Source organism: Oreochromis aureus, linkage group 20, assembly GCF_013358895.1.
Source record: "Oreochromis aureus strain Israel breed Guangdong linkage group 20, ZZ_aureus, whole genome shotgun sequence".
NCBI classification, from domain to species: Eukaryota; Metazoa; Chordata; class Actinopteri; order Cichliformes; family Cichlidae; genus Oreochromis; species Oreochromis aureus.
Window position 1 is genome coordinate 29,712,330 of NC_052961.1, and position 19,268 is coordinate 29,731,597.

The 19,268-nt window shown below is 43.2% G+C and overlaps 1 protein-coding gene across 2 annotated transcripts in view; it reads left to right on the forward strand.

Moving 5' to 3' along the window:
* Positions 1-224: 224 nt before the first annotated feature.
* LOC116311206 (plexin-A1-like) overlaps positions 225-19,268 on the forward strand; it is a 311,927-nt gene continuing 292,883 nt past the window's right edge. For both annotated transcript variants that reach the window (XM_039604677.1, XM_031728256.2), the window contains exon 1: positions 225-406. The gene's annotated coding sequence lies outside the window, so the exon portion shown is untranslated. The remainder of the gene's footprint in view (positions 407-19,268) is intronic.

Below are 19,268 nucleotides of genomic sequence, written 5' to 3' on the forward strand. Positions count from 1 at the left end.
AGGGTCCAATGCTGCCACCTACACACGCCATAGAGTAGTGCGTCTGGACGCCCGCTGTAACGCATTTGCGCCGCCAGGTGACGCACTCCTGTCACTGACTCTCTCCCTCCCTCTCCCTCTCTCTCGGACTCTCTCTCTCTCTCCTCTTTACCGTGGGATGCCGGAGTCTGACTGCAGCTCTCCTCTCATTCATGTTGAGCGCTGCTCTCGTGTGCGCACGGAACTGCAGAGCTGAGCTTTTGGAACCGTTGCTGCTGCTGCTGCTGCTGTTGCTGTGTGACCAGTCCCGGCGGGAATGGAAACATCTTCTGCTTCAACATCCTAAATCTATATTTACATTTTTTTTTAACAAAAAAAAAAAAAAAAAAAATGTCATGCAGCACGAATGCAGAGGACGGTTTGATCAGTAAGTACAGCCAAACTTTTTGTGGTTGTTAGTCATCTCTCAACTCGTCTCGGAACCCTTTCTCCCTCTCTCTCTCTTTTTTATCTTCTCCTACATCCGAAATGTTGGTGACATTCCTTCTCCCTCTCCGACCCTTCCTCTCCTTGTCGCCCTTCGTACCCCTCTTGCCGATGCCTCTCTCCCGTTTTCCACTCTAACCAGAGCACACATGGACCACTCAGTGCTGCGGGGGGGAATCGGTGTTTGTGTTTCTCTCATTTTTGCGCTTAGGAGGGGAAGCAGCCAGACGCACGCTGAGGTTGCACATGGACTATCTGAAGGTCTTTTCTTTTTCTGGCTTTTGGTGGAATAGCTCAAGTTGTTGAAGGTGAAGGATTGCATTACTTCTCTGGCGAGGAGCTGCTGCGGATTTTTTTTTCTTTCTTGGATGCAAAGTGGCAGCATGAATGAGGCAGTTATAGTGCAAAGATGCGCGGCGGTGTTTTATGTCCAGCATGTCACAGCTTTTAATGTTGCTGTGGTGCGTAGTGAGGACGGCAGGAGTCTGATAGGAACGTTGTCGCAATGTAATAGTGGCGCCGTTTAGAAGAGCGATCAACCTCTGCTGAGCACAGCCGGCTCACCAGAAAATTGTACCGGACTTTTTAAAGAAACATTTTTTATTTTGTGGCCTGTTGTGATTTATCATGATGATTGTTTGCTTAAAACTTGTGATGTCGCTCAAGACACGAAATCAACTTGGAAACACGCGGAGAGTGCGCGTGCACGCTTGCATGCACGCAAGGTCTCCTATGTTTGGTTCTTCTGTGTGCGCCTAGATGCAAAATGTAAATGTTTGACCTATGAATCCGAGAGGTCGTGGGTGTTGTTTGCTTCCACGGCTGTGTGTGTGTTTGTGAGATATGAGTGGATTTGCAGATTTTGTGTTCCTGTGTGTTTGTCCCATACCCGCCCACATATAAAAATATATATCCAGGCGGGCACACACGCACGCCCATAGCGTCATCATTTTTGGAGGCACGTCAAACGTGCTCTGACAGTTTTGTGTCACCTTATGAATTTTTGACTTGAAATGCGTAGGTGAGGCAGACAGGCTGATTTTGAGAGACTTACGGGCATCAAGCCACCAGTTTGCCTGCCAAGCACACAGAAAAAGGAGGGGGGGGGGAGATATCTCTTTAGGTTGTGTGTGTGTGTGTGTGTGTGTGTGTGTGTGTGTGTGTGTGTGTGTGTGTGTGTGTGTGAGAGAGAGAGATGTGAGCCTTCTCTGCATATTCCATCCTCATCTCCCTCTCTCTCTCTCTCTCTCTCTCTACTTATCTATCTCAAGGGTAAACTTGTGAGCATGAGTGTGTGTTTGTGTGTGTGATGATGTGGGTGCTATGTGGAGAGATGCAAAGAGATGAAGGGAAATAGAGAGAGAGCCCCTTTCTTAAGTGTGTGTCTGTGTGTCATGTTGCGCCTGTGCTGGGACCCGTCGATAAACCCTGAACATCACCTCCACTCCGGGGCCGAGGCGTGACATCCAAAGTGACTAAATGACTGGGGAAAATATCAGTTCCTGGTTGGACCCGGAGAAACGCAGTGGGGTTTTTGTTGTTCTTGTGCTTTTTTTTTCAAAGGTTTTTAGACCAAAATGAGTCACAATCAGACTCCAGCGACAGTGGTGCTGGATGTGCTTTGAGGTGCTTGCAACCTAATTACCTAGTTTATTTTCGGAGTCTTTTATTATTAAATTGTTCATAGAGGGTATGATATTCTCTCCCCCTGCTCATTACGCATCCTGTTTCTACCTACAATAGACGTTCTGTGGGTAAGCAGCGTTGTAGTCGCATCGAAGTGGACTTCTAGGATTTCTCATGTGGCTTTTTACAAACAACTCAATACTCTGTTGGATTTTTTTTTTTAAACTTGTCAAAAGTTAGGTCGACATTTAATTAAGACCAGACTGACACTGTGTTTGTGGGTGCTGTGTCACATGTGCCTGTAAGCAGGTACTTTTCTGGCATTTTAACCTCTTTTTTTACCCTAAAACTCTAATATACTAAAGCTTTGGACTCATTTTTGAAATTGCAGTATCCCTTTGAGGTTAATTAACTGAAATTAATCAAAGTTATTAAGTAATTACCGCATAGTACTTTTTAATAAGGGGTATTTCGATGAGCAGCCTCATTTTGGGTTCGTGGATGCGACTTAATTATGTATGCCTCTGCTTTTTTTGGCACTTCCTTGACATTGAATCACTATAACCATCTTAGACGCCTGCCTGTAGTTCGGAGATGGTTTTGTTTGGGTGAAAGCAGCAGCCGCTGCAGGGAATCTGTATGTGTAGGAGGGTCAGGTAGTGGTGGTGTGGCAGAAGGGCTGCTGGAGCCCTGTCTTTACTCTCGACCCTCAGATCCCGGCTGAGATGAGAGCCGCAGACAATCGACAGTGCACCCTGCGGTCCGTACCTCGAGTGCTTTTAACAAATAAAGCCAGGAGGAGAGGGGGGCGAGCAGAACTGCAATAAAGCAGATTGATAAAGCAGTCTGAACTCAGTCGGTGTGAGAAGCTTTCACAGGAAGGGTGGGCTATGGTAACGTGTCCGTATGATGCAATAAAAATGACATTTCGCCGACGGTTTGTTTTTTATTTTATTCCTGTCGCCTTTAGAGATCTCCATTTAAATACTGTATGTGCAGCCCCGGTGGGAGCCGAATTGCCGACCCAGCGGTGTTAGAGCTGCGCGCTCTCTCCTGTTGAGCTGCTGATGACTAGACTGCCAAGTAAAGTGATATTGCGTGGCAGAATACCAGTCTGAATGCAACCAACAACACATTTTTTTTCCTTCCACTGCTTGGAAAGGCAGTTTGTCTCCCTAGTTTAGGTTATGCATGTGGCTCGGATAACTCAGTGACAGACTAGAGCGCCAAATACGGTTTATCAGAGCAACATTCCCACCAGGTCACATACTTGATTACAACCAAAAGCAGTCAGCCGATGATGGAATTTTCCCTCCGCTTGCTGCCTATACTTAGCTGTCAGTCGTTCCAATAAAGAGATCTGTTTTTAAAATAATAACTTTACTGTTTTGTTACGTGTGAGCCCAGATAACCAAGTGCAGGACACCTTCAGAGTGGTGGAGTTCAGTGGTTCCACTGAAAACCTCTCAGATCAGAGCAGCGTGGCTGTGTGAAGGACGGGGTCGTGGTTGCCCAGGAGCTGATCTATGTGATGATATTTGAAGACTCACTATCTGTCAGTAACTGTTTCAAAGAAAGAGGATTGGATGATCTAAGAATTAGAGGAACATTAGAAAAAGGAGCTTTCATCGTTGATGTGTAGCCAAAGCTTTGTGATTAGTGCTCATTAATATGAAGCATTTAGTAAGAATTTAAGAATGTATTTTTCCTTTTTTAACGATCAGCCACTGACAAAGTGTTTACAGCACCCAATTTTAGGCTGAACAACAACAACAAAAAATCAGACCTGGGAAAGGATGCAAGAAGAAACGATTGGAGCAAAAGAGAGAGCGAGAGAGATGGAGAGAAGCGATGAGGCTTTTAAGTTCCCCGCATCTTTTTGATGCAGCCTCTGCGCTGAAAGGCCATGGCAGATCAAACGGGGCAGGCAGATTGAAATAGTTCCTCTTGTAAGGGGGAAGAGACGCTCTGACGGCGTGCAGATGTGACAGGTAACCGCGAGACGGAGGTGGGAGCCACTTTCGCACGCTGCCTGATTGGAAGCGCTCGCTTCCCCAGTTGAAAATAGGACTTGCAAAGGAGCCTTTTGATTGTCGTTAGCATCGGCGTTTGGAATTTTCAAGCGAGACGAGCGGCAAGTGGGTGGGCGGGTGGACGGGGGGAGTTATTTCCTATCCGGGTGAGAGCGAGGATAATTCTGACGCTGTTTTGTCAGCAATTAAAAGAATTTCAGCAACCCAATTTCTTGTGCTGCTGCTGCTCCAGACCACGCAGCTTGTATTTGTTGTCCCAAATGGCCAATTTCTGCCTTATGTTCCGTGCTGTCTGAACAGTTGAGGCAGCAAAATGATCTGTGTGTGTGTGTGTGTGTGTCTTTGTGAGCGCGTGCACGACCCCTATCTCCATGTGCAGCCAAACAAAATCCCTGAACTTCCTGTTCTTGTGCAGCATCAATCCAATCAGCATATCCCCATATTTCCCATACTCAGAAAAGTGTGTCTGGGAAATACACACACACACACACACACACACTTGAATATCCTCCCTTAACCCTCCTTTCTCTCCTTGTATATATTTAGTGCTGGGCCAAGGTCAAAGTTGGAGTGCTTCATTCTTGTTTTTTCCGTACATGGCTTTCAGATGCAGATCTGTCTTCTGTTATCTGTAATCCTGGTTAGACTTTCCCTGGGCTATGGGGACGTGTGGGAGGAAGGTACAGCAGGGAAATTATAAAAGGAGCAGAGGAAAAAAAGGATGACAGAAGGAAGGATAAGGCGGCTACAAATCTGTGACTTTTTGGGCATCGTACCTTGAATATTTAACTCCGAGACATCAGTATGAGGACTTGACGTGCTGTAAAAGGTTCCACTGTGATTAAAAAAAAGAGAGAGACTAGATGGAAGGGGTTTCCGAGTGATAGGTTTGTCTTGTTCCTCTGAAATCAACCCCTCCCCGCCAGCAATAGGCGAGCTTTAGTGTTAAAGTACTCCTTTTCTTTGCCAGAGTGGGAGGAAACTATACTATATGAAAGTCGAAACTCACAATCCACACAGCGTGACATCAAAAAAAAAATCCAAAAAACAGATACAACACCTTTCTCCACATGGAGCTCTTGCTCGGTGTTTATGATGCAGTTTAAATTTCACTCTTAAGCTTTATCGCTTCCTTTGGAGAGAGAAGAGAACGTAGGTGACATCAGAGAGAATCGGTAACAGCGGGCAGGGACAGATTTCGCTTTTTTAAGTTGCTATAGTGACACCATAGAAGTGTTTGTTGAAAAAGGAGAGAAAAAAAGCCCACAAGGATGGGCTTTAGGAGGGCTCGCTGAGGTGTGCAGAGGTGAGCGGACGGGTGAAAACGGTAATGTACAGTGTGTTCGGCTAGGGCTCGGTGAAGGAGGGCGGGTAGGGGGGAGTAAGTGGATATAAGAGGCCGGAGAAATTAGAATGTTGCTGAGGTGAGGAGGTCGGATGCAAAGGTAACGGCGGGTGTTTCACTTCTCTCTGTCTTGCTTTCAGACAATTTTCAGGTAAAGCACTTCACAGTTGCAGAAAGGAAATTGAAAACAATAAAGTGGGTTTCAAGCAGAGCACCGGGAAATGAGGAAGTAGCCACAAGGCCCCGAAGAATCTTTCAAATTAGGCAAGTTGTTTTTGTTCCTTCATATATCATGCTGTCTGAAGATGAACAAATACGTCTGGCAGCTTTTCAACTCAGTATGTAATCTAATGGAGCAAACTCTCAAAACACACGGAATCATAGCTGGTGGCAAACTCTGTTCTGCCCCCCTTAAAATATATATATATATATATATCAGGGAAAGAAGAAGAATAATTGCAGAGGGGGAAACAATAGAGCATCAGCAGAGCAGAGTCTTGGAGAAAAAAACCCAGATGAGTTTTAAAGAAAGTGAGAAAAAATTGAGTAAGGGAACCGGAGGGCAGTGAGGCAAAGACAGAATGACTGTATTCCTGACAATGTGTCTCAAATTATGAGACTCTAAGAAGGAGGAGGAGGAGGAGGAGGGGATGGATAGAAAGTCACTGAGGTTGAAATCATGCAGTCCTAATTCAGGTTTTCCTTGAAGTGATTAGGAATTCAAAGGCATCAGGAGAGAAGGGAAACGTCACAAAGAAAGAGCTTAGAGAAGACACAGCAACGAGGGGCCAATTCCAGTGTGGCCCCTTTACACTTTAACTCTGTTTGCACATTTGTGTGAAGGGTCTGCCACATTTATGTGCTGTTCCAAGCTAAACAGCCTGGAGTGGCAGTGGGTTAGAAGGCCTTAGGCTTCTATCAAGTGCAACACCTTCTTTTGTGTCGTACATGAAATTCCGTTTGATTTAAAGATTGTCAGAATTTTATACAGTATTCAGTCAATTTTTGTTCATGATCAGGAAATAAAACTTAATGGTACAGTCAGCCATTTTTTGAGTTTATATAATCGAAGAAAATTGTCGAGGGTTTCTCTGTAGTATTGTAGGGTCTTAAAATATAAAGTTCCTTGAGCCAGCTGTTGTTGTCAGTTGGCGTTATATAACGCCAACTAAAATGAAGTAAAAAAGTATATTGAACTCATAAATATACATAAGTTAGTTTGTAATTTCACCTCCAAAACAAATGAATACATCCACTCAGGGCTCTAACACACAAAAATTTGCCCAAGCATGTTATTTATTATCCATATTGTTGCAATTACTTATTGTCAGCAGATTAGACATGAAACCCTCTAAGCCACGAAGCTGGTTAGAAGCTAACATTATGCTAGCTAACCTTAGCTTTGAGTTAAAAAGTCATATTTTCCCTGTGACGAACAGTTTGATAAAATTATCACATTTTATGAGAGTTTATTCGTTAAGTGTCTGAGTTCAACGATGTTAGAGCCACTTCACATTTCAAAGAAAGCTTCATTAAAGCTAGCTAACAGAGGCTAACAGCAGCGCTTACCAACAGAAAAGTTCAGGATACAAGAACTCACTCAAGTATCGCTGTTACTGGACAGAAGTGAGTTTCACTGACTGATCAACTCATATTGGACTCCCTTCACAAAGTTTTACGGCCTCTTCCAGAGTAAATAAACATGTACATGGAAATGATGTTAGGCTTCCATCTGTATCTAAGCTTTCAAGACTCAAGTCTGACACCATACAGAGTTATACTCTTCCAGGATTGGGAGCATGCAGCCCATAGGTTGGAACAGGCCCAGAGTGACATGGGTGACTCATTTGATAAATCACGTTTTCCGTCTTTGGCAATTTGGATCGCAAGACTTATTGTCGTAAGTCAGTATCCGTCTGCTGATCACTTTCTTGTGACGGCCTCATGCTTCTTTACTCAAGTGCAGCTTCAGAAGATTTTAAGTTGTTGCCAGTAGAACACAACATTTAGAAATGTCCCTACTTAACCAACAAACAGACTATAATGGGTGCAGAATATGTCCAGCAACAACACTTGAAAGCCGCGTTCTGACAAGATCGCTTCCTACAAGAATGCGAGCTAATGAGGGAGTGATGGTACGTATGTCCGAGCCTACAGCTGGATGTAGTGCTAGATGGGATTTGATGAGGAGTGGAAGCTGTGATTGTACAGAGGTGCTTAGAAGTCAGTAATATTTCATCTGAGTTGGTCTTTTTGTGGCATTTGGTTTAGACTAGTCTCCAACAACCTGTCAAGCATGAAGAAATAATGACGTTCACATAAAAAAGTGGGGTAGTGGCACGAGTCTTAATTAGTTTTTCCCACAGAACAACGCTGTGTTTGAAGATGGAGGAGCAAACAAAAATAATTCCATATATAGGCCTAATTTGTGACAAAATCCGATGGAGGGATAATCGCCTGGCCTCTCCAGTAACTTCCTCATTCCATGAGCAGACTTCAACTCCACCATGTTAGAGTTGGATTTGGTTTAGGTTGCATCAGTAGTCCCTTTTCTGCTCTGTAGCCTCTCTTTGTGAGCTCACCCTAGTGGCAGCAGGCACTCTACCTGCTGCAGGTTGTAGTTGGAGTGCCTTTACAGCTCTCAGTGAATATCCAAGCAGAACGGGGACAAACATCGCCAGCTGCTGTTTAAGATGGAGGGATTGGGGTCTGTCAGATTGTAGACCGAGGAACTCCTGTAGGGAAACACTTGACGGTAAGGACTGGATGTAGCTGGTTAGGAACAACTGAGCTTTCAAAATAGGAGTGAGGAGATTGCCCAGTGGTAACTCATTTGTGTTGCTGTGTCAGACAGTTGAAAAAATACAACAAAATACGCTTGGAAGACTGTCAACATACCTGGGCAGCCTGTCCTAGTCTATGTGTGAAAAACACGGTTATTGTGACTACTCGCTGATGCAGCTACAGTTTGAGGAATATTTTCAGATAGCCACTTTTTCCTGGCAATTTATGGCATTGATTTTGCCAGATGAGTTGAAGTGTTAAGTTGTATTTGTATCCTGAACGGTTCCAAAAACAGTGTACGGTAACATCACTTTCATCACAGGTCATGAAGAAGGAAAAGAATAAATAAAGACTGAAAAAGAGTGTTTGAGTGTTTTATCACGCAGCCAACAAAACCAATTTAGCAGCTGGAGGAGAACATAAGGTAAACAGACATAGTCATCGAGAGGGATCCTGGCAGGTCCCCCTTGGCTTTGCTGTGAGGAAATGACAGCAATGACAGCAGAAATGCTGAGTCAGCGAGTGCAATGACACTCCCCGAATCATCACACACACGGCTGTTTGTGCACGCTCAGACACACACATCTCATTTTGTTGAGTGCTCGGTCAAACATAAACCTGAATGCGTGAGGGAGGGGTGGCTGTAATGTCGTGTGAGCGTGTGTGTGTGTGTGATGAGAAACAGGATCAGAGAACCATTTGCAATGCGTGCCGTCATCCGTCTCTCATCTTGAGAAAAGTACGACTTCCAGGTTCAGCATTTTTCCTCAAGGCCGTCCCAGCAAGCGTCCTTGCTTCTTTTATGTATCATCTATGGGCTCATATACATCTTGTTGTTTGACTGCTTTTGAATTTGAAATGTTTAATTGACTCTGAGCCCAAGTGGTGCAATGAAATTCAATTGATCTCAAGTTTACTACTGGGCCCGTCATCTCGAGTGGGCATTTATCTCAGGCTGAACTCGGAGAGGAAGGAGAAGTACATTAAACACGCCAAAATGTAACCACCTTGGCTTTTGTTGTGATAGATTAACTTCTTCCTTGGTTTGAGAAGTGAACTTTCCCCTCTCGGTTTAAGCCTCTTTGGGTTCTGCCAATCCAGCTCGGCTTTCTTGCTTCCATTTGCCTTAAAAGCAATCCTGGCAGCTAGAAATCGCCCGGAATTCTGTCGCAAAGACGGATATGGTTTATAAGACACAGAAAGAGTGCAGTATTGATAGTAAATGCCTCCTCTCAACCACAAACAAAAAAATAGGCGGTGATACTGCGTGGGTCAAAAAACATCTTGAAATCCATTTAAGGCACCTTGAATTTTCCTGTTTGAAACTGGCGTCTCCGCGGCCATTGAGTATGCTCCGCGTATCGCTGCTTTTATAGGGTGGTGATGCATGGGAAACCATTTTAAGGTGGTGTAGACGGGCAATTTAGCTTTTAACAGATGCAGGGGGTTGCAAATGGACGGAAATTGGAGAGAAAGTGTTGAGTTCGGTGGAAGCAGCAGTGACACAACCACAGGAGAAGCTTTTGTCTAGCGAGATGAATTTACTCAATAACCTCCGCCTAATGGGGTTGTCTGTTATTTTCTGTTTTTGTGCCTATCTCTATTCCTCTCTCCTTTCTCCACAGCTGAAGTATTGTGCGCTCTTATTTCGTGTGTTATTCTCACCCCCTCCGTCTCTTTATCCTCTGTCTGCGTGGCGCTGTCTTTCTTTTCATTCAGGAGGCTCACATTGCTTTCTAAAAGCCAAGAGAATTCTTAAGTATTAGCTATTATTTCAAGCCTTTTCATGTTTCTCATCACACAGCCGCAGGTGCTTTTGTCCACTTTTCCGTTTATGCAGATCAGAGTTGCTCTTACCGCCAGCTACAATCTAATTTTACTGTGTGGAGGTATATTGGTATCAAAAAAGCCCAAACTCATTGTTCATCATATCAGAGAGCCAAGTGTTTTGAAATCAAGGTGCTATATTGTGTTATAGGCTCATTTTGGGGTTGCCGGTAGATAGAAATCTGAAGTCACATCAGACTCGTAAACGTCTTGTTTGGATTTCACTTTTAAAACTTTTTTGGTTTTTTTTGCAAATCCTGCAACTTGTCTCAACATGTTTGTCAAACTCTCTGACACTTGCTTTCATGTAGTCTTGGCCTTTGGTCTTGTGTGAGTACAGCTGACTTTTGTAGCCACACCAGCATCACAGCTCTGGAGATGGTTATGTCAGCCTGCCTGTCTATTACTTCTATCCACATTGGGCAAAAAAAGAGAACTGAATGGACCAAATGGCATTCATTCTTTCCACATCAATTTTCTTATAAACTTGAGTGATCTCTATGTTTTCCTCTAGCACCACTGTGAGGTTGTCACTTGTTGGAGCAGACATTCAGATTCCCCTTAAAGATGACCTGTTGCTCCAAAACTGATTACATACAAACCTTCTAAACATTAACATGTATGCAGTCTCGCTATTCTTTAAGTTCTCGAGTAGCATCTGCACTGTTCTGCAGTGTTATTTGCAGAACAGTGCAGAACAATTGCAGATGTTGTGCAATTAACACATACTAACAAATCACAACAATAGTCACCTTGAGGAACTTTATATTGTAAGGTAGAGACTATAATAATACTGAGATGACCCTCTATGAGCAAGCAGTTGACAACAGTGGGGAGGAAAAACTCCCTTTTAATAGGAAGAAACCTCCAGCAGAGCCAGGCTCAGGGAAGGACAGCCATCGGCTACGATTGGTTGGTTAATGATTAAATGCAGAGTGGTGTTAAACACATAGAGACTGAAAAGACTGTACAAGTGCAGGTAATGTCTCGTTTGTTCATCGTGCTTCTTAAGTGTTTCACAAGAAAGCGTCCTCATTTTAGGCAGTTGGATTCATGTGCAAACACATGGCAAGATTTCATACCTCTGGTTATTTATGCAATGTTGAGTGAGCTCTGACTCATGGCTTCGTGACTTGGTGTATCGCCCATTTGGACTTTGGACACTCAGTCTATTCTCTGACTAAATCTCTTGATGATCTTTGTGCCCTAATCTTATAGGATGTGTAGCATAAAACATGGATCTCAAAAATGCTAAATCTTAACAAGTAAACAGCTTTAATAGACCTCTAAATGTCTTTTTCACTTCCATATGACTAAAAGCAGTGGACAGTGATATGTTGTTATCAGCTGTTCCACTAAATGTAATGGTTGGATTGCTTAAAAGGTAAAACAAAAGGCACAGAAATTGGCAAATGAACCCATCCTGATCTTGGCTGCTGTTGTTCAGAAAGCATAAAAGACATCATGTTGCTAACTTTAATGCAGCATTGTTGTTCACTTCAATATATCACACATCCTACTGGCAAATCTGGGATGTGCTGTTCAGCCTGTTTTGTTCTGGGATTCTTGTGGTCTCACTGCTCTTCTTTCCACCTCAAACTTTCCATTTATGCACATAATACTGCAGGAAGGTGTCCTCATCCTCCTGACTTATGCTTCCCACATATGCATACGGAGAGGCAGGTAGGTCCCAGAAGAGAGCCATTCTGCCAAATATATATTACTGCTAATGGAAATAGCAGTCTTTTTTTTTAATATAGTGGTCTTGAATTAAATACTGCCAGCATAAGTCATCTCAGGGCACTTCATATGGTATGGCTGAGACCACAGAGGGTTATAGAGAGAGAAACCCACCAGTTTCCTTTGAGCAAGCACTTGGGGTGGGGTTTAGTGATTTGTAATCTTAACCTCCTTTTTTGTTCTTTGCTTTGGCCGCCCATTACATTCCAGATGAATTGTCACACTTTTTAAATTGAAATCGTCAAATTTGAGATACCCCGAAGACACTGCTCAAAGCGTGTTCACGCCACCCTTCTCATGACGGCAGTTCTTCTTCCCTTCAGCCTCCTCATCTGTTTTTGTAACGTAGATGCCGTGTAAGATGTTTTATTCCTCCCTCCTCTCTCTGACTAGTACTGTTGGTTTTAGAGATCTCAGCAGACTGAATAGAGGAGGCTTTGCTGCAGGCAGCTCCTTCTCCCTAATGAGAGAAATGGAGCCGTTCGCTGCAAACGTGCACATCTGTGTTCGGCGCGCACGTGTGTGTTCGTACCAGCGCCTGCCTGTGTGTAAGCAGCCGGAGCAGCTGAGTGTTTATGTATGTGGTTTTGTGAAATTGCTCATGTGAAATATTATGTGTGTGTTTGAGTCAGCGTGTTTCTGTGTGTAGCTGTGGGGTTTGTTTTTGAGTGTTTTGTGTGCACGTGTGTGTGTTTCATGCCTCACGTCTCCACACACTGTTTCAAATTCTTTCCTCTTGTGAAACTGAGGAAACTGAACAGTTTATGTGGCTGTTGAACACAACATTTCATTTTCCCACTGTGTGCTGATGTAGTTGACTGGCTTCCCTGTGTGCTCCTGGAGGGATTCAGCTCCATGTTTCTTCCTCTCACTTTGTGTATAACGGCAACTGTGTGTGTCTTGTGTGTACAGTTCATGATTAGTAGAGTTCTTGGATTTCTGTCTTTTTTGTTTTAAACCAATCATAAATATTTAAGTAATGAGCCTCAAAATGTCATTCAGTGATTGTTGTAATTAACTCAAGAATCATTTATATTAATTATTAAAAACTATGAAAAATGCCCTTTACTGCCTTAGGTGAGTCTTTGCGTTTTCATTCACTGATGCCAAGTATAGCTCAAGTCTATTTTTATCTGATGCATTCCCATAAAAGAAAATCCTTAAAATTTACTTTCACATTATGTTACTGGAGATAGCTACCAAGCTAACAATGAGAAGGCAAATCAAGGATACAGCTGAATCCTCAACTGCTACAATGAGAGTCCCAAAAGGTTGATTCTGTTCATCTGGACGTAACGTTTTAACTCATAACTCATCCAAGTGACTTCTTCAGTCTCAGCCTACTGCAGGTTTCCCCAGCCTTATAAACAGTACATTTGCACAATGACTGAAACCAGCCCACTGAATGAACAATGGGCTGTGAGGTCAGTTCCTTGATCATTAATATGCAAATCGATTGAGCATGCATCAAGACTGCTCATTGTCCTCTAGAGAGGAGTTCTGCTGGAGTGGTCCACTTGTATTGGTATTTAGCCCCTCAAACTAAATACCAAGTTGATTTCTGTGATCACCTTTATCCTATGATAAAATATTTCTGTCATGATGGGAGTGGTGCCTTGGGTTTGAGGAATGGTGTTCCGTTAATCCAGTAGAGCTCCAGTGTCTTGGAAAATCAATTCCACCGAACATTGGAGCTGTTCTGGTGGGACATCATACTGACCCCTCGCCTTATTAAGACACTTAAGGGCTCGTTACATCTGCTGTTGTTGCCCTTGAGAACAGTAGCACACTCCAAAATTGAAGTTGTTGCTGGTATCAAGATACAACTGTTTTTTTCTACCGTTTGATCCTTTTGTCTTGTCTTCAACCCCCACGATCCCAACTGATCGCGACAAATGGCTGCCCCTCCCTGAGCCTGTTCCTGCCAGTTGTTTCTTCTTCCTGTTTAAAGGGAGTTTTTCCTTCCTACAGTCGCCAATTGCTTGCTGCTGAGAAAATCTTTGTTTTTGATTGAAATTCTGGACTTACACAATCTCGTGCAACAGTGCAAACACTGCCCCTGACTGGAAGAACCCCCTCTCGTTGCCGGTCTGCTCCTGGATGTTAAAGTGAAACCAGCATATTTGCAGCTTGTCTGAAGACTTTCAAAACGTGTTTCAGAAAACATTTGAAGTGAGAAATAAGTCAAGAAGCTTTAAATCGGTTGTTATTTTGGAACAGTGTTCATATACATTTTTTTTTTAAGTTTCCAGTTGCCTCATATCAAGGCTGATGCCCCTGATTCACATAAGGAAAGCCTAGACTTCAACTGTATGCAAATAAGAAGGAGGCAACACGATGCCTGGGCTCTTGAAACCCAACACACTGGAGAGAAAACAAAGGTGAATTGCAATTTGAAGCTTAAAAAACATTATTGCAGACATTTTTGTGAAGTTAATGTGATGGAAATACTAATTACAATAAAACAGACGCATATAAGAACTAAACTGGTTAAAACATTTTTTTAAGTTGCTGCAGTTTTCTGTTGAACAGCATTAAACGTAGAACCAAAAGCATCTGGAAAACCTAAAATCAGAAGAAGCTTTTATGTGAGGTATAGCTGAAATCAATCACACCTGTTCATGTCGCTGCACCTCAACACCCGGCGCTGTATGACGGCAGTATATCACCGTGCTCTTCATGTCACTGTCACCGTGTGTGATGAGTGTGTTCCACACGTGCCTCATGTTTTGCCACAGCAGTTGAGAGGATTACTCTTGAGGCTACACAGAGAGAAAATACAACACAAAAAAAGCATGAAAGAGTGTGAATTGACCATAAAGCGCTGTTGCTCTGAAGGGATTAGAAGGGGTTAAACTGCAGGGCGTGATAAAGACTAGCAGACAAACTGCTGCTGTACACGTGTGTGTGAGAGAGATGCACAAATACCATGACCTACTGGAACCACATTGTCATTCTTGAAGAAGTGGATGTGTGTGCGTTTATGCTACTGGATATGTGTGTGTTTTTCAAGGAGTGTGTGTATGTAAGCATGTGTGTGTGTGTGTGTGTGTGTGTGTGTGTGTGTGTGTGTGTGTGTGTGTGCGTGTGTGTGCGTGTGTGTGACCTATAACTACCATGGGGCAAGCAGGCAGTTCCAGAGCTAAGCAGCAGGGGATTACTGATGGGTTTTTCTCAGCATGCGGATGCAGAGACACCCCAATTACCCCACCAAAGAAATATATAGAGAAGAAGCAATATGTGTTTGTGTGCATGAGGGAGAGCTCGCGAGACAGGAAGAGTGAGGAATTGTTACAAGTGTGCCGTTTAAGAGTGACTTAGTGGCTGTTAGGAGTGTGGCATGCAGCAGGAAGACTGTGCAAAGCCTCAGTTCATCATGACAAATGCAAACACTAGTGCCGTGGCAGTCAAGTTTTGTTTGTTACCTTGGAAAGCTGAAAAAAATAAAACACCCTCTTATCGTAAATTACAGGCTTGGATTCGTACATGTCCTATTGATGGATTTTTTTTATCAGCTTAAAATAGGTTGCCTTTTTAAACATCATTATACCACTGGCAAATTAGCTGTGGTGGCTTATTACGTTGTTCCTAAAAACAACAGAAACAGATGGTTTCCTCAGTCTCATGCTGTTGACGCGTTCCTTAATTAAAACCACGTTCCCCACACATCTTGTTGTTTTGTTGTATGGAAAAGGGTATATTTTTCCTTTGAGGGCATTCCTCAGTGCTCATTAACAACCACCAGAGCCCTCTGAATAATGCTTTTTTTTATATTACAGGTTCACGCTAAGGCCAACAAATTTGATTATTTTAACTCTGAGAAGTAATGCCCCCTGACCTCTCATAGCTCTTGTTATGTTGGCACAGATGCTACTAAATACTACAATACCCATGAGCCTCACTGTTTATCACTTTTAAGAAGTCAGTGGAAAAGGATTTGGGGTGATCGTTATGAACAAAGCGCTGTAGCATGGTTTTAGAATTCATCTAAAATTATTGATGACTTTAGTACGGTGGCCCTGAGAGGTCAAACGCACTGCAACACTGCAATTTGCAGGTGGGCCACCGTACTTTAGGCTAATATTAGCCTTCACGCATGAGTCGACTTACCTCCTTGTTATGGCGTTAGCTTGGGCCATTCTCTCTGATTGACCCCAGTGTGTGTATAAATAGTCCTGACTCAGGTTGTCTTGTGTTGGAGTGTCTGTTTCCTCGTGTGTTTTTGGGTTTCCCTTGAAGTGTTTCATGTCAGATGGTTTCCTGTTGTAGAGTTTTGTGTCTTGGATTTCTGCATCAGCCTGATTAAAGGTTTATTTTCTGTTAGTTCAGTCTGCCTTTGGAGTTTGGGTCATCTGAAATTCATGATGCTGCTTGTGTTTCAAACTGTGCATGCCCCTGGAATGAGCAAAGTCTTTCACTCAAATTAAGTATGGCCAGCAACAGACTTAAATATACAATTATAGGCTAACGTGTAAGTTGTTTAAATACAGAAAAATCCTCCAAATCCTCCAAACGCTAAATTGCACTGCTTATGTGCAACTTTCTTCTGTCTGTGCATTGGACTCCACATTGTGTAGCAAATCAAAGCCTCCTCAATTTGCACTTAAAATGCTCAACCTTAACAAAGATCCCAATGCAGTGGTTTTGGGAATAAAAGGAGTACACAATATAGAGTATTACATGGTCCCCCCCTCCCCACCCCCCTCCCCCCATACTGCCGACACGCTCCTGCAGACATGACATATTCGAGCTGGCTTAAGATCAGACGAGCTCTGCAGTTATTACAAATTCCTAACAGTCCCCAGGCAATACTAGTCCTGTGTGGATACAGGGTTCTGGGAGGTCTCCGACCATTTGCACCACTAAATACAATTTGTGTAATTTTGCACCTCTACACAAACTTTCAGCTTTAATTAAGTTGGTTTACAAAAACTGTATACATTAACATCATTAGTGATTACTATTCCATTAGGCACGTAGGAATTGAAGTCTTTTTTTTCTTATACACTTCCTTTATTTTCACAGGCTCAAAATGAATTGGAAAGTTGACCATTTTGGAGTTTTATGGGTTGTTCCGTCACTATTTCAAGACATTGAGCATTATTCTCTGTATATCGTTCACATATCTTTGTGGCTTGATTCGAGGGGGATTTCACCACTAACAGCTTGCACAACTGTGCAGCAATCATACTTTCAAACATCTCATTCTTGCTCTCTTTTCTCTCTGCTTTCCCATCTTGCCCGTGTTTGCCGGCCCCTGTTTGGGTTCTGGAAATGATTACGTGCCAGACAGACCAATCAGATAAGGCCCCTACAGTGACTGCATAAGGTCATGGTTTAGGGTGAGATGTCACATTCCTCCCCTCTCTGATTAGATCCACTCTTCACACTGTTACACTGTAAACTGTCACAGCTGCGGGACTGCATTTGCACCGAAATCAAGCCCTTGCCTTACTGCGTCGTAATTGTTTCAAGGGGATACTTGGGTGATGTCATACTTGCAGACAACGCACTTCACAGGCAACTTATGCATGATGTGCATTGTCACTGTTACACACAGGGAGACATTAATACACAGAACAACGAGAGACTGTGAATTGGAATTTGTTTTATGTGCAGCTGTTGTACTGAAATCCATTTTCCACTGCCAAAGTCAACCAAACCAAGTTGTGCCAGGCTAAGCTTGAACATGGCTAATGGAGCCATGGATTTTTATGTGTTTGTCCTGGTTCAGTGTTTCTGGCACTACATGCTTGGAGTCTCTGCACATTTTTTCCACATTTTGCAGGCTGGAAAAAGAGGCTACAGGGCCAGAGCAAGGGCTTCATACTACTGCACACACACATTTCTGTTCAAGCCCTGTGACCTGGGTTGACCTCTTCTCGTTGACACTTGCCCATCTGCACATGTGCCAGCTTCAGTCAGTTTTCGATACACTGTTTCAGTTACATCTCATTCAAAAATCAACACAAAATCATCGGCGCAGCCTGGTTGTTGACATTTGTGTGTTGATTAGGGCTTTACATTTATAGCCACTGATGTTTTGTTTGTGCGAAATGTGTGCCTGCTGGCGTAAGACGATGTCAGCTACAATGATACGGTGAAGGGGGATTACTACTCAAATGCAGCGAGTATATCAACTCAAACATCTGGTTCCCTCTGAGTGTGAGTGAGCTGTAGACCTGAGTGTTACCCCACTCCAGAGGTCCTTCAGGGAAATGAATGGGGCTAATGCACAGAGAGGGGCTGACACAGCCAGATTAACAGATTTTTATCACCGCAAATGGAACTTGTTTCGCAATCTGTAGAGCCTTCCTTTTTCACATAGTCACACAGGCATAATTAGTATGCTTCACATGAACGGCCCTTGTTTTCCCCCTCTTTTCACAGTCTCTTGCTGTGTAAGGAGAGAGCTTTTTGGACAGATGCTTCTGGTTTTAGTGTGGTGCATCTTTTTCAGCAAAACAAAAGTCACGGATACCTGGCTAAATTAACCAATGAAACACAACCAAGAGACTTATTATGTACTAAAAGTTTGTTAACTTTTCTGAAAATGTTTTAATCATTCTTTAAAATGAGAGGCCTATCCAAATATTTCATCATAGTGATTATTCCAGAAATCTCTGTATGTCCATCCATCTGTTCTTTGCCTATCTTGAGAACTGTTCAAACTTGGTGGGCTTATTTTGGGGGACATGAGTAAGTGGATGCAATGCCCAGTTTGATGCAGTTTGGAAAAGCAGCTCACATGTTATTCAATTACATTTTATTTATGTAGCCCCAAATTGCTTTATATTGTAAGACCCTAATACAGGGGTGTCCAACTCCAGGCCTTGAGGGCCGGTGTCCTGCAGATTTTAGATGTGTCCTTGATCCAACAAAGCTGATTTAAATGGCTAAATTACCTCCTCAACATGTCTTGAAGTTCTCCAGAGGCCTGTTAATGAACTAATCACTTGAGTCAGGTGTGTTGACTCAGGGCGATATCTAAAACCTGCAGGACACTGGCCCTTGAGGCCTGGAGTTGGACACCTCTGCCCTAATATAATGGAGAGAAAACCCCAATAATCACATGACATGAGCAAGCATTTGGCGGCAGTGGGAAGGAAAAACTCCCCTTTAACAGGAAGAAACCTCCAGCAGAACCAGGCTCAGGGAGGGGCGGGGCCATCTGCTGTGACCAGTTGGAGGTGAGGCGAGGGAGACAGGACAAAAGACACACTGTGGATGAGAACCAGAGATTAATAATAACTATGACTAAATGCAGAGTGGTGTATAAGCACACACTGAGTGAAAAGAGGTGAGTTTACTTTACTAAGGGAGGGTTCAGGCTCACCTGATCCAGTCCTAATTATATGCTTTATCGAAAAGGAAAGGTTTAAGCCTGATTGTAAAAGTAGAGAGAGTGTCTGTCTCTGGGAGCTGGTTCTGCTGTAGCGATGCCTGAA